The sequence below is a fragment of the Physeter macrocephalus genome, chromosome 21, assembly GCF_002837175.3.
Source record: "Physeter macrocephalus isolate SW-GA chromosome 21, ASM283717v5, whole genome shotgun sequence".
Classification (NCBI taxonomy): Eukaryota; Metazoa; Chordata; class Mammalia; order Artiodactyla; family Physeteridae; genus Physeter; species Physeter macrocephalus.
Genome location: NC_041234.1, coordinates 11388136 through 11401671, shown reverse-complemented (window position 1 = coordinate 11401671; position 13536 = coordinate 11388136).

The following is a 13536-nucleotide window of genomic DNA, read 5'->3' as shown; positions in this document are numbered from 1 at the left end:
TTGATTAACTTAGAGGTTAAAGTGTCATATTATTTTAACTTCTTAGATTATAATGATAGCATTATAAATGAGCAGTATACAGAGTAGAATTTGTATTAGTCACTCACTTTCTATTTTTCCTTAGGTCTTTATTAGTTTTCCCTGGTTAAAAAGCAGGGGTGCAGGAGTTGGTAGAGTGTTCTGAGTAGATGAATCCTAGAGCTTCTAAAGTGTAGAGATAGAATAGACAGAAAGGAGGTTGTAGGAGAGAGAAAAAATAATTTATCATATTCAGCAGTAATTAATGTTTGGTTTTAAAAATCAGATTAATGTTATCTTAATGATAAGAATTAAGGAAAAAGAATAAACCTTCACATTTCTGTATAATTCCTTTTAACGCAGACAAATAAGAATAACTTTTACCAAGAAAAATCAAAGTATATAATAAGTGAACTAAGTAAGTTTTAATATACATTTTGGTGGCTCATATTACCTCTTGATTAGGGATTTTGTAATGCAGTTAATAATTTTAATTTAGTTCTCAATCAGTGTGGCACAGCTAAAAGAACTGTAAGATGATATGTAATAGTTCTATTATTGTGCCCTATGATTGGCTCAAACATTTGTGGTCATTTTCTTTTGATATTCTAGCACTGTCTCATTTCTATGAAGATACAACCTTTAAATTGCCACAGCTTGCTGAATGTATACAGAGAACTAGTTTATGAAATAACCAGCATTCTGCTAACATTTAGCCACTTTGATTTAATTGAGAAATTATTTCAGCTACAGAAAATAGTCTTTAAAATAATATATTATAGTTAGGTGATTCCTCTCTACCTAGAAAAAGGAGTTTTCTGTTTTTTATTAAAGGGCACATACTGGATAGTTCAACTGGGTTATGTTCTGGTTTTCTTGTTGTTATTGCTTATGCTGCTTTTTGTGTTCATTTGTTTTTTCAACCTCAGTTTGAAACAACAAAGGTTTATTTCTTGTACATGCTAATGTACCACTCAGGTTGGTAGAGGAGCTATGTTAATTGTACGTAGTTAGAGACCTAGGCTGATGGGGTCTCGCAATTCACACGTGCTCCCCTGCTTGTCATGTCAGAGGAGGAGCAGTCCTGGAGGGTCTTGCACCAGCACTTAAATGCTCAAGCCCTGAAGTGACATGTGTCATTCTGCCTATGACTCATTGACTGAAATAGTCACATGGCCACACCTACTTTCAAAGGGTGAAGAAGGAAATAGAATGCTCTCATGTGCCTCAAAGAAAAGGAGAAAAGGAATATTTATGCACATTAATAATTTCAGCACCATAACATAGCATCCCTGCATTCTCAGTAGAAAGCCCAAATCATTTAAAAAGTCATGTTTCAAATTAAAGAATAAACCCCCATAAGACTCCCACGAATATTCAATAATTGCTAAAATCTGAGGTGTATTATTTTACTTTCTGGAAGAAAAAATGTGTGTGTGTGTGTGTGTGTGTATCTGTATTTTATTATTGTATGCCCCATGACTGACTAAAAAATCCTATACATGCAAAATTTATGAATGTTATACATATATATATTTGGAGCTGAATTGAGTTAGGCTAGACATAAAGGTGCTCAGCAGGAAAATCTATTACAAAGAGAATCTAAAATGTCAATGAAAATGTAAAAAATTGAAGAAAATGTATTTTCCAGAACTCCTCTTTGGAAGTATACTGAGTACAATTATAGGGCATATTTTATTTTAGCATCACTTGGGTGAGATAGCTATAAGGGGACAGCAGGCTTTTCTTTCATCTTCCATCATTTAATATCCTTATTTTTTCCCAGCTTTATTGAGGAATGATTGATAAATAAAAATTGTATATATTTAAGGGGTACAGTGTAATGTTTTGATATACATTGTGAAATGTTATTACCACAATGAAGCTAAGTAACATATCCATCACTTCATATAGTTATCATTTTTTCCTGTACTGAGAACACTTAACATCCTCCTCGCTTAGCAAATTTCAAGTATACAATATATTATTATTAACTGCAGTCACCGTGCTATACATACTATATATTAGGTCTCTAGAACTTATTCATCTTACAACTGAGAGTTTGTGCCCTTTGATTAATATCTCCCCTTTCCCCAGCTCCTCAGCCTCTGGTAATCACTATTCTACTCTGTTACGAGTTCATTTTTTTTTTAGATTCCACATATAAGTGAGATTATGTCATACAGTATTTCTCTTTCTGTGTTTGACTTATTTCATTTAGCATAACGTTCCCTGGTTCATCCATATTGTCACAAATGGCAGGATTTCCTTCTTTTTAAAGGCTACATAATATTCCATTGTATATATATGCCACATTTTCTTCACCCATTCATCTCTTGACAGACTCTTAGTTTGTTTCCGTATCTTGGCTATTGTGACTAATGCTGCTGTGAACATGAAAGTGCACCTATCACTGCAGATAGTGATTTTCTTTCCCTTGAATGTATACTCAGAAGTGGGATTGCTTGATCATATGGTAGTTCTATTTTTAATTTTTTGAGGAACCTTCATACAGTTTTCCATAATTGCTGTATCAGTTTACATTCCCACTGATAGTATACAAGGGTTCCTTTTTCTCAACATCCTGTAAGGGACTTTTAAAAGTAACAACAGAGGATCGCTGTATTGTTAATTGGTTCTAGTCTCTTAGTAAACAATGATCTGACTGATGTTAGTGAGTGCAGCAGGGTAATTTACAGGCAGGGGTTTGTTTGTTGGGTTTTTTTTTTGGCAAGCAGATTTGCCCTTCTTCTGACCCTTGAACACAACAATAAACTTGTCCTCCAAATAAAAATTGAACAAATATTAAAAGAGTAGTGGTTTGAATAAGCCAAATTGTCAGGGCTGTGACAGAGACATATATTGCCCATTAACCTCCAGAATATGACTTCACTGATTAGACTCTCTAAATAGCAGCTACCTCCTCCCTCACCACTCCATTCAGTGTATGCCATCAAATATCATGCAGCTGGTCCCAGACAGAGGAATATTACTGTTAAGTCAACAATATTGTGAATTAGTGCATTAGGTCTACATTAAAAATATAACTATAGGGCTTCCCTGGTGGTGCAGTGGTTGAAAATCTGCCTGCCAATGCAGGGGACACAGGTTCGAGCCCTGGTCTGGGAAGATCTCACATGCCGTGGAGCAACTAAGCCCGTGCGCCACAACTACTGAGCCCGCACTCGAGCCCACAAGCCAAAACTACTGAGCCCGGGTGCCCTAGAATCCACGCGCCGCAACTACTGAGTCTGCGTGCTGCAAATACTGAAGCCCACACACCTAGAGCCCATGCTCCGCAACAAGAGAAGCCACAGCAATGAGAAGCCTGCGCACAGCAACAAAGACTAGCCCCCGCTGGCCACAACTAGAGAAAGCCTGAGTGCAGCAATGCCAAAAATAAATAAATTTATTTAAAAGAAAATATAGCTATATAAAAAGCAAAAAAGAGTTACTATAAAAGAGCTTACTGGGCTTCCCTGGTGGCGCAGTGGTTGCGTGTCCGCCTGCCGATGCAGGGGACACGGGTTCCTGCCCAGGTCTGGGAAGATCCCACATGTCGTGGAGCGGCTAGGCCCGTGAGCCGCGGCCGCTGAGCCTGCGCGTCCGGAGCCTGTGCTCCGCAACGGGAGAGGCCACAACAGTGAGAGGCCCGTGTACTGCAAAAAAAAAAAAAAAAAAACAACTTACTTTTTCTGCCTTTATTCCTTCTTATTTTCCATTTCTTAGGAACTGACTTCATAAGAATAGTAAAAAAAAAAAAAAAATTTAATGATAATTGTAATTTGCTTAAAAATAATTTCGCATACACAGTTTATGCATCCTAACCAGGAATCTCCACTTCAGGGACAGTCAGATATCACTTTTTCAAAGAGAATATCCTCCCCACTCCAGAGGCAGTGATTACAAACAGATTAGCTATCTTTGTCTTTGATCATATCCAGATATTTTGCTAATCACCATATTTCATGTCAGAAATGGGTTTTCATTGGTTAAATTAGTGGCTAGCTTATTAATTGGCATGGCACCTGTTTTAAATGGATGGTAATTAGTGAAACTTAAAGCTTTCATTTTATATGAATTGGCTAAAATAGTATAAAGATGCTCCCCACCCTTGAATAAACAGGACATAAAAATCCAGCAAGGTTTGCAGCTTCTACTGTTAGGCATGTTGCCAAAGACTAGGTCTGTAAACTATCATGTATCCTGCCTTTGGTTTAGAAGGATTTTGGTTGCTTAATGATGACATTAAGAGTAACTGTGTCCTACTTCTGGGATATTGTCCAGTGTTGAGCCAATATTTCTTGTAAGGGGGGTGGGTCAAACTCCTAGGACGACAGACAGCTGAGGCTTCATCAGGCTTAACAGAATAAGCTGTAATATGAACCATTTTTGCCTCTTTGCTAATAAATGTTTCTAGAGCTTGTTCTGAGACTTGATTTCATAATAACCTGGCTACACCGTTTAAGGGAAGTAGCTAGCCCTTATTCATTTAAAATATTTTGTTGGCTACTGTTTATTAAAAGTAAACAAACAGAAAAATCCCTGAGTTTTGCATGTTCAATTTGCTTAGGGTCATCCCCAACAGAATTAAATATTAATTAGTGGTATCTCCATTTTTGCTACTCGACATTAGTAGATTCCTAGAATGATCTTTAAAACTAATATTGCTTTTGTACAATTTACATTGACTACATAACTTTCATAACTGCTAATCACCATCCTTATATCAGAACCTGAGCTTCCGTTAAAAAAATCAAAGTAAATCAAGTTATATCAGAAATAGCATTATTTTAGATGATGAGATTGTATGCTATTTCATTTTTATTATATAAACCAAATTTATCTTCTGAAAGATCATTTTATATGCAAGAAGCCATTGATCTGGGGTTTTTAATAAATGTTATACAAATAACAAGTGAATAAAGCTTGTAAATAATAATTTTAAATGGCAAAATCTTAGTTAACTAGAGAATGTTAATAGATAACATTCCCCATCTAATGTACCATATTTAAAAAGCAAGAGACAGACCTGAAATTTTATGCCTGTTAATTAATAGCTCCTCATCTTCCCCTCCCACTAGCCCCAGGTAACCACCATTCCAGTCTTTGATTTTATGAATTTAAAAGTTATACATTTATTAAATAAATTTATTAAAACCATCTAAATTTATGGTTTAGATGCTTCATATAAGTGGAATCCTGCAGTTACTTGTCTTTCTGTGTTTGGCTTATCTCACTTAGCACGTATAGTCAACAATAATGTATTGTACACTTAAAATTTGTTAAGAGGAGTTTTTTAAAAAGCAAGAAACAAAAACTAATTATTCTGCTCCAAACTATCCCCAGTTAGACCAAGGATCAATTTAACAAGTTACTATCTGAATAAGTTAATGTTTTCCCAAAGAACCCATGCATCTATTGTGTGGGTCTATCTATTTAAAGCATACATACATATATGGACACAGGGGATACTACAATGAAAAAGACTGGGTCTTGCCCTTAAAGAATTTCTAATCCAGCCAGATACTCGTAGATAACTATTAATCATTATACAGAACAGTCAAAGCTATATTAGAGACAGTACTGTCTAGAACAAGGTTCCAGTTTTAGTTTTGGTATCTATTAACTGGAAAGCTTTAGGTAAAGTATTTCACCTCACTGAGACTCAGTTTCTTCATTTGTAAAAATGAGAACATAATGCCTGTCCTACAGAGTTCTCATGTTGTCATGAGAATTAAATACACTAATGCTTTTAAAATGCTTACCTGAATGCCTGGTATACTTTACAATAATCTCTTAAGTAGTTTTATGTATTGATTCAATGGGTTGAGCAATTGTCCTCAATACCTCCATAAAACATACTGGCAGATACTCTCGACACCCTGAATGCTCATGGCTACAAGTCTACTGTCTACTACACCCTCAAATGTTGCCCCCATCAATTGAGTTATTTGCTTATCAAAGAGTCAGTCATACTTTATCCCCTCAAGTTTGTCGTGTCATTTTTACTTGTTTTAATTGTCTAATTTAATTCAATATGAACAAACAAAAATTTCAAGTGCTGAAATAGATTTTTGTCTATAAAAACTGTCAAATTCTTTTGCTAACACTTGATAAATGTGAGCTACTAAAATATGTGGAAGAGATACTTGTAAAAGATTGGAAAAATCATATTCTAGAAATATTTTTTATACAAAGTGCATCTGAAGTGTCTTTGGGTTTCGACCTTATTAATTAAAAAATTAGCTAAAACTAGAATATGTAATGATGCATATGACTGTGGAACTTACATTCGCAAAATCAAACAGTCTTGGCACTACATTAAAAAAAGTGATGAATAAAATTTACCACTTAATTTTAAGTTAAAGTGAAGAGTTGTAAATTAAAATATATTGATATTTACATTAAATGAACATTTTAAAGTATATATACATATATAGATACACATATACCTATAAAAACACATATATATAGTTTTATTTAGTTAGTTTGTTGGTTGTTATTGTTGTTATTTCTTCCGTATTGTACTTTTTTGATTAACTGACCAGTGACTCATTTCTGGCTGCTTCAGAGAAAAGTGTTTCTAGTTGTAAGCAAAAAATCAATGGTGGATATGAGTGTATAAAAGCTAGTTTTGTCTAGGGTGAAGGTTAGGGAATTGTTATTCCTGAAGAATCTGACAAATGTAAGCACCGTATATATTTGTATTATGAGCATTAACTTAAAAACATAGCTATCAAATAGCTTAACCAGAATATTAATTAGATGTTTAAATGTTAAAAATTGCTTTTTTTCACTAAGAAATATTTTATTAGGATTGTTTTTATAAGATGTTAAGATTATTTGTGTTTGTTAATTCTAGTTAAACTTCTTTTGTATAATATTAATTATATATATATAATTATATGTACAATATAATTATATAATATGTAATACAATTTAGATAATTTCTTCCTGTAGCATTTTGCACAGTTGTATTTTTTATCTATATCTATTTTATTCAATAAAATTTTTTTGGAGATGGGGGCAATGCCTCAGCATTTTTGTGCTCATCACATTGTCACTCTGTGTTTGGGTCGAAATATGTAATCAATACATTCTTCTAGGAACAAATGAATATCTGGAAATTACTGCTTTCTAGCTACTAAAATGAAGATTGACCCTTTTAAATTTTATTTCCAGACTACTCTAAAAAATAAATCATGTTATTTATATGTAAACACAGAGGAGATATGTCTCTTAGAATGTGGCTAAATTCTTTGAATAATGCATGATTACTTTGCTTCGTAGACTAATGTATCAATGAATTGATCTCACTCTGCAGAAATGTTACCTAAGATTTTTAAAATATTTTTCTTCAAATTTGAGGAATAAAATGTATTAGGGTGCACATTTACTAGCAGATGCTGAAAAAATCCTCATTCATAAATATTTAGATCTTCATTTGATGAGAAAAATATAAGATTACAGTATATGTCACAGTCTTTCCCACCTAAGTGTGTAACTGTATTCATGAATTATTCCTATTGCAGATGTAATGTCTTTCAAAGTATTTTATTACAGCAATGTATTTCCCCTAGGAGGAGTGTTTATAAATATATGAATCAAGGTGATACATTTTGTGTTATTATTTCTTGCCTTCTTCCTGGATTTGCTTCCATGACTTACAAAATATTTTACAACAAATTGAGCCAATAGGAATTGCCATATTGAAGTAGACAAAGGATTCAGTTATCCTGGCAACTATTATGTGAATGTGTTTTTTGTTATTGTTCTTAAATCTAGAGAAATGCATATTTGCAACAAAATTATTTCTAAATGATTAGCTTCTTCCCCAAATAATCTAAAATTAAAGCCTATCTGTTTAGAATTCTTCAGATTATGGTCATCTAGAAAAATTTTGCATCCTAAGTTAAACATATGCTCAGTCTGCATGCCAGCTTAGTTGTGTCTCTGTTTTCTGACATTAGAGATATGTATACAGTTTATATCATTGTCACTTCAGAGTAACTTTGATCAATTTAGATGAACAAAACTAAAGTTCTAAAAAATGTTGTAAGCGATTTGAAAATCTTTTGTCCCTGTGTTTTCTTTTAACCTTTAAATTGGATGAGATTTTTGTCCTTGATTTTGTTTCTTTTACCCAAGGTTTCAATGGTTCTATTTTTTGAATCACTTTACTCTGAAATTATTATAGTATGCCAGGTCCTCGTTATTCCATATAACTACATATTCTATCCTCATCCCTGCTGATGCATGACTGACTGGTGGAATAATGCAATGCTCTCAGGTTGTTGAAATTGACAAAATGGCCTAGCAACTAATTGGTGGATCTTAGAAGCTAATACCTGTTTCTCTTTTTGATTCATTTGCACATGACTGGACACATCTAATCAAGTTTCTTTGCCTTGAAACTTCAGTTTCTACAGGTCCATGAGGGCAGGGACTTCATCTCTTTTGTTCACAACCGTATATCCAGAGCTCAATAAGTGCCTAGCATATAGTAGGCACTCAATAAATATTATTGAGAGAATTAATAAAATGAATTGTAGTAATTAGATAATTAGTGAATCAATGAATCTGTGCTTACATTACATAGCTAGATTGCAAAACCAACTTAAAAGTGTTCATATATCAAAATGGTTAGACTCAGGAGATTCAGAGCCGTGCTGTGTGATCTCATGTAAGTTATTTAGTCTGAGTCTATTTTTTCTTATTTGTAAAGGCAAATAATTATAATATCATAAAGATTAAATGGGATAATACATATTCAGTGGTTATGTCTATCACATCATAATCTCTCAATACATAAAGTTATTATTTTTATTATGGACAGGAATTTAATTTGCGAATTCACTCTCAGAAACTAGTATTAGAACAGGGCATTTTATAAACTTCATCTAACTGTTAAAAAATATTAGACATTAAAGAGCAAAGCATTTGGTAAGGATTATGAAGGGGCTTGGAAATAGGAGAAAAGAAAAAATAGGAGCTAATAGACATTTTAATTTTTTAAAAAGTATCCAACACTACTGTCAAAATTAGGTTCTTAGAACACCGTACTTCTAGGATTTCTGAAATTAAAATAACTATCTGACATTAAAATGTCTACTTTTAGTCCTAATATTCAAGTTATTTGTATCAGGAAAATACGGTGATTCTAGACACCTGAATATATAGGGATAAGAATCTTCCAATATTCCTAATTTTCTTACCTCAATCTAAAAGCATTCCTGCAGTTCTCAGGTAGGGGTAACAAATAGGTTTCAAACCATTTCCAGACTAATCAGAGCAGTTGACAGTGACCACTCAGAGTGCTAAATTGATCCTGAAACTGCAATTTCATTCTCAGGGTTTCATGGAGACACACTTGCCATGTCCATGCCATTTTGCTCAAAGAAAGTGAGCCTTAATTCCTGGTTGCACATTAGAGTCATATGGGAAATTTTTAACAAATATCATTGCCTAGACTCTACCCTAAACCAATCCAGTCAGATTCTCTGGGGCTGAGGCCCGGGTATCAGTACGTTTTAAATTTTGCCAAATGATGTTAATGTATAGCCGTGTTTGAGAGCCTTGGTTCCCATATGAGCTGATATACTAACCCATCTGCCACCCAGTAATCTTATTTTTATTCTATCTTCAAGTCAAATATGCATGAAATATTAAAGTAGCTCTAATAGAAACATTTTAATTTGCAGATCCTGACCAATTCTAGGTTAACACAAATCTTACCTAGGATCATTATTATACCACTCAGTTGTTCTTTGTCCACATTTTTCTACCTGTATATCATTAATGATCCTAAAATGCAGGTGTGTGTGAGGATGAACCTGTGGGAAAGGATATGGTAACTATCTTGAATACCCGAGACCCATAACAACAGTGCTGTGTCCAATCAACTGAGAAGGAGTTTGTGAAAATTATAAGATAACTACAATCAGTGTGCAATTCTAAACTCCTCTTTTAGAAAAGTTTGTGTATTTTTGTCCATGATCTAAATATCCTAATAACTGAATGCAATTCTAAAAGTATATCACAGATAAGTTTTAAAATTATACCTGATTAACTAGGAAATACTACTACTGGCCTTTGAAATCGGTTCTTCTAAAATACAGATTATGCCATGTCAAGATACTATCTGAGATTACATTATTCTGTCTTCTTCCTGACTCTATTGCTTTGCAGAGGTATCATTATCCTGAATTTATTGCTTATAATAATGTTTTTCTTTTTTGTATTCCCACATTTATATATCCCTAATGTAGAATATTATTTTGCATATTTTTATGTTGTTTTTCCAAAATGTGATAATCATCTTCAGAAAGTTCTCAGTCATTTTTATTCCTAAACAATGTAGAATATTATTTTGCATATTTTTATGTTGTTTTTCCAAAATGTGATAATCATCTTCAGAAAGTTCTCAGTCATTTTTATTTCTTTAAACATTTTACACATACTTATTTTATCATCTTTATCTGATAATTTTAATATCTCAATTTCTTGGTCATCAAAATCTGTCCTTTTCTTCCCTCCTCACTTTTGCTTATTCAGAGCTTCTTCAATTCAGGGAATTTTATATAAGGACAGCTGGTGAGTCCTTTTTTGAGGTTAACTTCTTCCAGAAAGTCGATGCATTTTACCTGTGTGAGGTGGCCCAAATTACTACCAACTCAGAATGTCTTTAATTTTATGGCATGAAGTTTTACAGACTATGTGGGTAGCAAAAATAGGAACTCATATCATAAGCGAGGGCAGGAATGAAGTTGTGAAATCTCAGTGAAACCATTTTAAAATTTCCTTCCCAGAACCCAAGCCTAGATAGGTAATTTTACTTGTCATTGGCCCTTGACAGGAGGTTGTTTTTTTTGTCTAATTCATCCTTTCACTGAAGGTGAAGATCTTGGCTTGATCTGGGGTTTTTCTTGTTCCACCTTTGCCTGTTCCCTGTTCCACTTCTTGCTAGGAGCAAAGGACTTGTCTCCCTCTCCTTCAACGAGCTATGGAGGTACAAGTGTCTTGGATACTGAGAAAGGCACAGAATTTCCCAAATACAAAGAGCGTAGTTTCAGCTTCATTATATCATTTGATTCATAGCTTCCTCTTCATTTCCATATGGCTCCTGATGATTTCCCTTAGCTTCCTGAAAGCTCATCTATGTAATTACATACCGGTTGGTCATGTTTATCCAGCATATCTAGGTGATTTGTAACAGGCAGTTTTTCAGAGGAGTTAGCCTGCCTTATCACTGAAAGCAGATGTGTCCTGTATTACTAAAAGAATTGATGATGAAGCTTCTGGTAACGAAGTGTATCATCCACTTCTTACCTCATCTGTTCATTCACTTGACAAATATTAACTGAATGTCTCCTCTGTGTCTCACTCTTCTGCACCCTGGGGATAAAGTGGTCATCAAAAACTGTTGCTACTGTCAAGGAGCTTACATTCTAGTGGGAGAAACAAATGACAAATTAAATGTGTGTGTGTATGTGTACATCTCACAAATATAAGGTATATACTATACAGACACATATATATAAGAACATATCATATTCCCAGATAGCTCTCAAAGAAAAGCAGATTCTTGGGTCAGCATGTGATGAGTGATATTTTAGATATAGTGAAGGTTTCTCAGAGGAGGAGACACTGATCAGGTGTCAGGTAGAAAAGTAGTGAGGTATCTTAGCAGATGGACAGGGGTTGTATGAGTGCTCTGGACAGAGACAACGTTATTAAGTACAAAGACCTAAGAATGGGAGTTGAAATGTTTTTATGGAATTAAAAACTCAGGAGAATATAATCCTTTTAGAGAAAGAAGAATTTTTGGAACACTAAATCGGTCAGTTGGTCATTGAGGAGCTAGAGATTTCCTAATCAGTTTATTCATAGTCAAATCAGTCGTTCAGCCAAATAAAATATTGAGTGCTTCATATATTAGGTGTTGCATGAGACACAAAAGTTAAACACCAGTAACTCAATGTGCACTCATAGTTTAATAGGGAAAGTAAGGAATAACCTCATGGAAAGTAATACAGTCATGAGAAGTATTTTAATTACTGTCATCTTATTGCTTCCAGAAAAATAACATAGAACATCATGTCATACTCTTTTCAATTTATTAATAATTTTAATAGCTTTAAAATTATAACTATATTATATGTATATGTAAGCACTAATATTATATGTATTTTTACAAAACTGCTAACATTTACCAAAAGTTACTTGGATTCTTTCCAGTTTCTCTTGGTTTCTCGTCTCTCCAGCACCAGCTCAGATTACCTTGACCTTTTCCTCAAAGCAAAAGAGAACACAAAAATAAGAATAGCCCTTTTCAAAACAAACACACAAACAACAACAAAGTTAAAAATACATTTAAAATAATTGTTTTGAAAAAAAGGGGAAAGAGTACAATTTCCCACAAAATTCGTGATGAGAGCTAGCAGCACAATTGTTAATAATGCCTAGATCTCTTGCCTTAATAAGGCTCTGGATCCTTACAGCCCTTTCTTCTAGTACATAATACAGATATCTCCCACGTAATATCAGTAATACATTCCTGAAATGAAAAGTTCTAAGCAGAAATGCTAAGTTGGAGCTGATTTCCCATTGTTTGAAATGGGAAATATATTTCTCATCACACATGTGTAGAGCAATGATCTCTGAAAGAAAGGAAACAAATGAAGTGAGTCCTATGATCCCTCAGTGTAATACCTAGAGAGAGTTTTTAGACCAGAACACCAGGGTGGTGAAAGTCACTTTCACCAGGGTGGTGAAAGTCAGGGTGAGCCCAGCAGTATACCTGAGTTGAAGAGAAGGACTTGGGAATTTGGGAACATCAGGGTAAGGAGTTCACAGGGCAGAGTAAAGGAGAAGAGAGTTGCAGTGAGAGAAAGCTCTGAAGATCTGCAGAAGGACCAACCCCCCCTCCACTGAGTCTTCATCTGAGTATCGGAACATTCACGTGAGGAAACTACCTGAAGCCAAGGGACGAATAACCTGAGAGAAGCAGGCAGAAAAATCTCCAGGCTTAAGTGGAGCAGAAATTATTGGTGTTCTCACCAGCCTGAGTAGAAAAATTATAATATGCGAGGTATCAGGTAGACTATTCAGAAGGATATTGGCTCACTTAAGGGGCAAGATGAGACCTAGACCAAAGGCTTCTCTGGTCCTGCTTAACAAAGCTTAAAAGCAAGTTTAAAAGGATCAAACCCCAAGGAAAAAAAATGAAGAAAACTTCACCAAGACTCATCATAATCAAATTGCTTAAAACCAGTGACAAAGAGGGGGGAACACAGAAAGAAACAAATATAAGAATTATAGCAGACTATTGTTTTGGAAATGGTATGAATCGGGAGACAGTGGAACAGTATCTTTAAAGTACTGAAAGAAAATAGGGGCTTCCCTGGTGGCGCAGTGGTTGCGTGTCCGCCTGCTGATGCAGGGGAACCGGGTTCGCGCCCCGGTCCGGGAGGATCCCACGTGCCGCGGGGCGGCTGGGCCCATGAGCCATGGCCG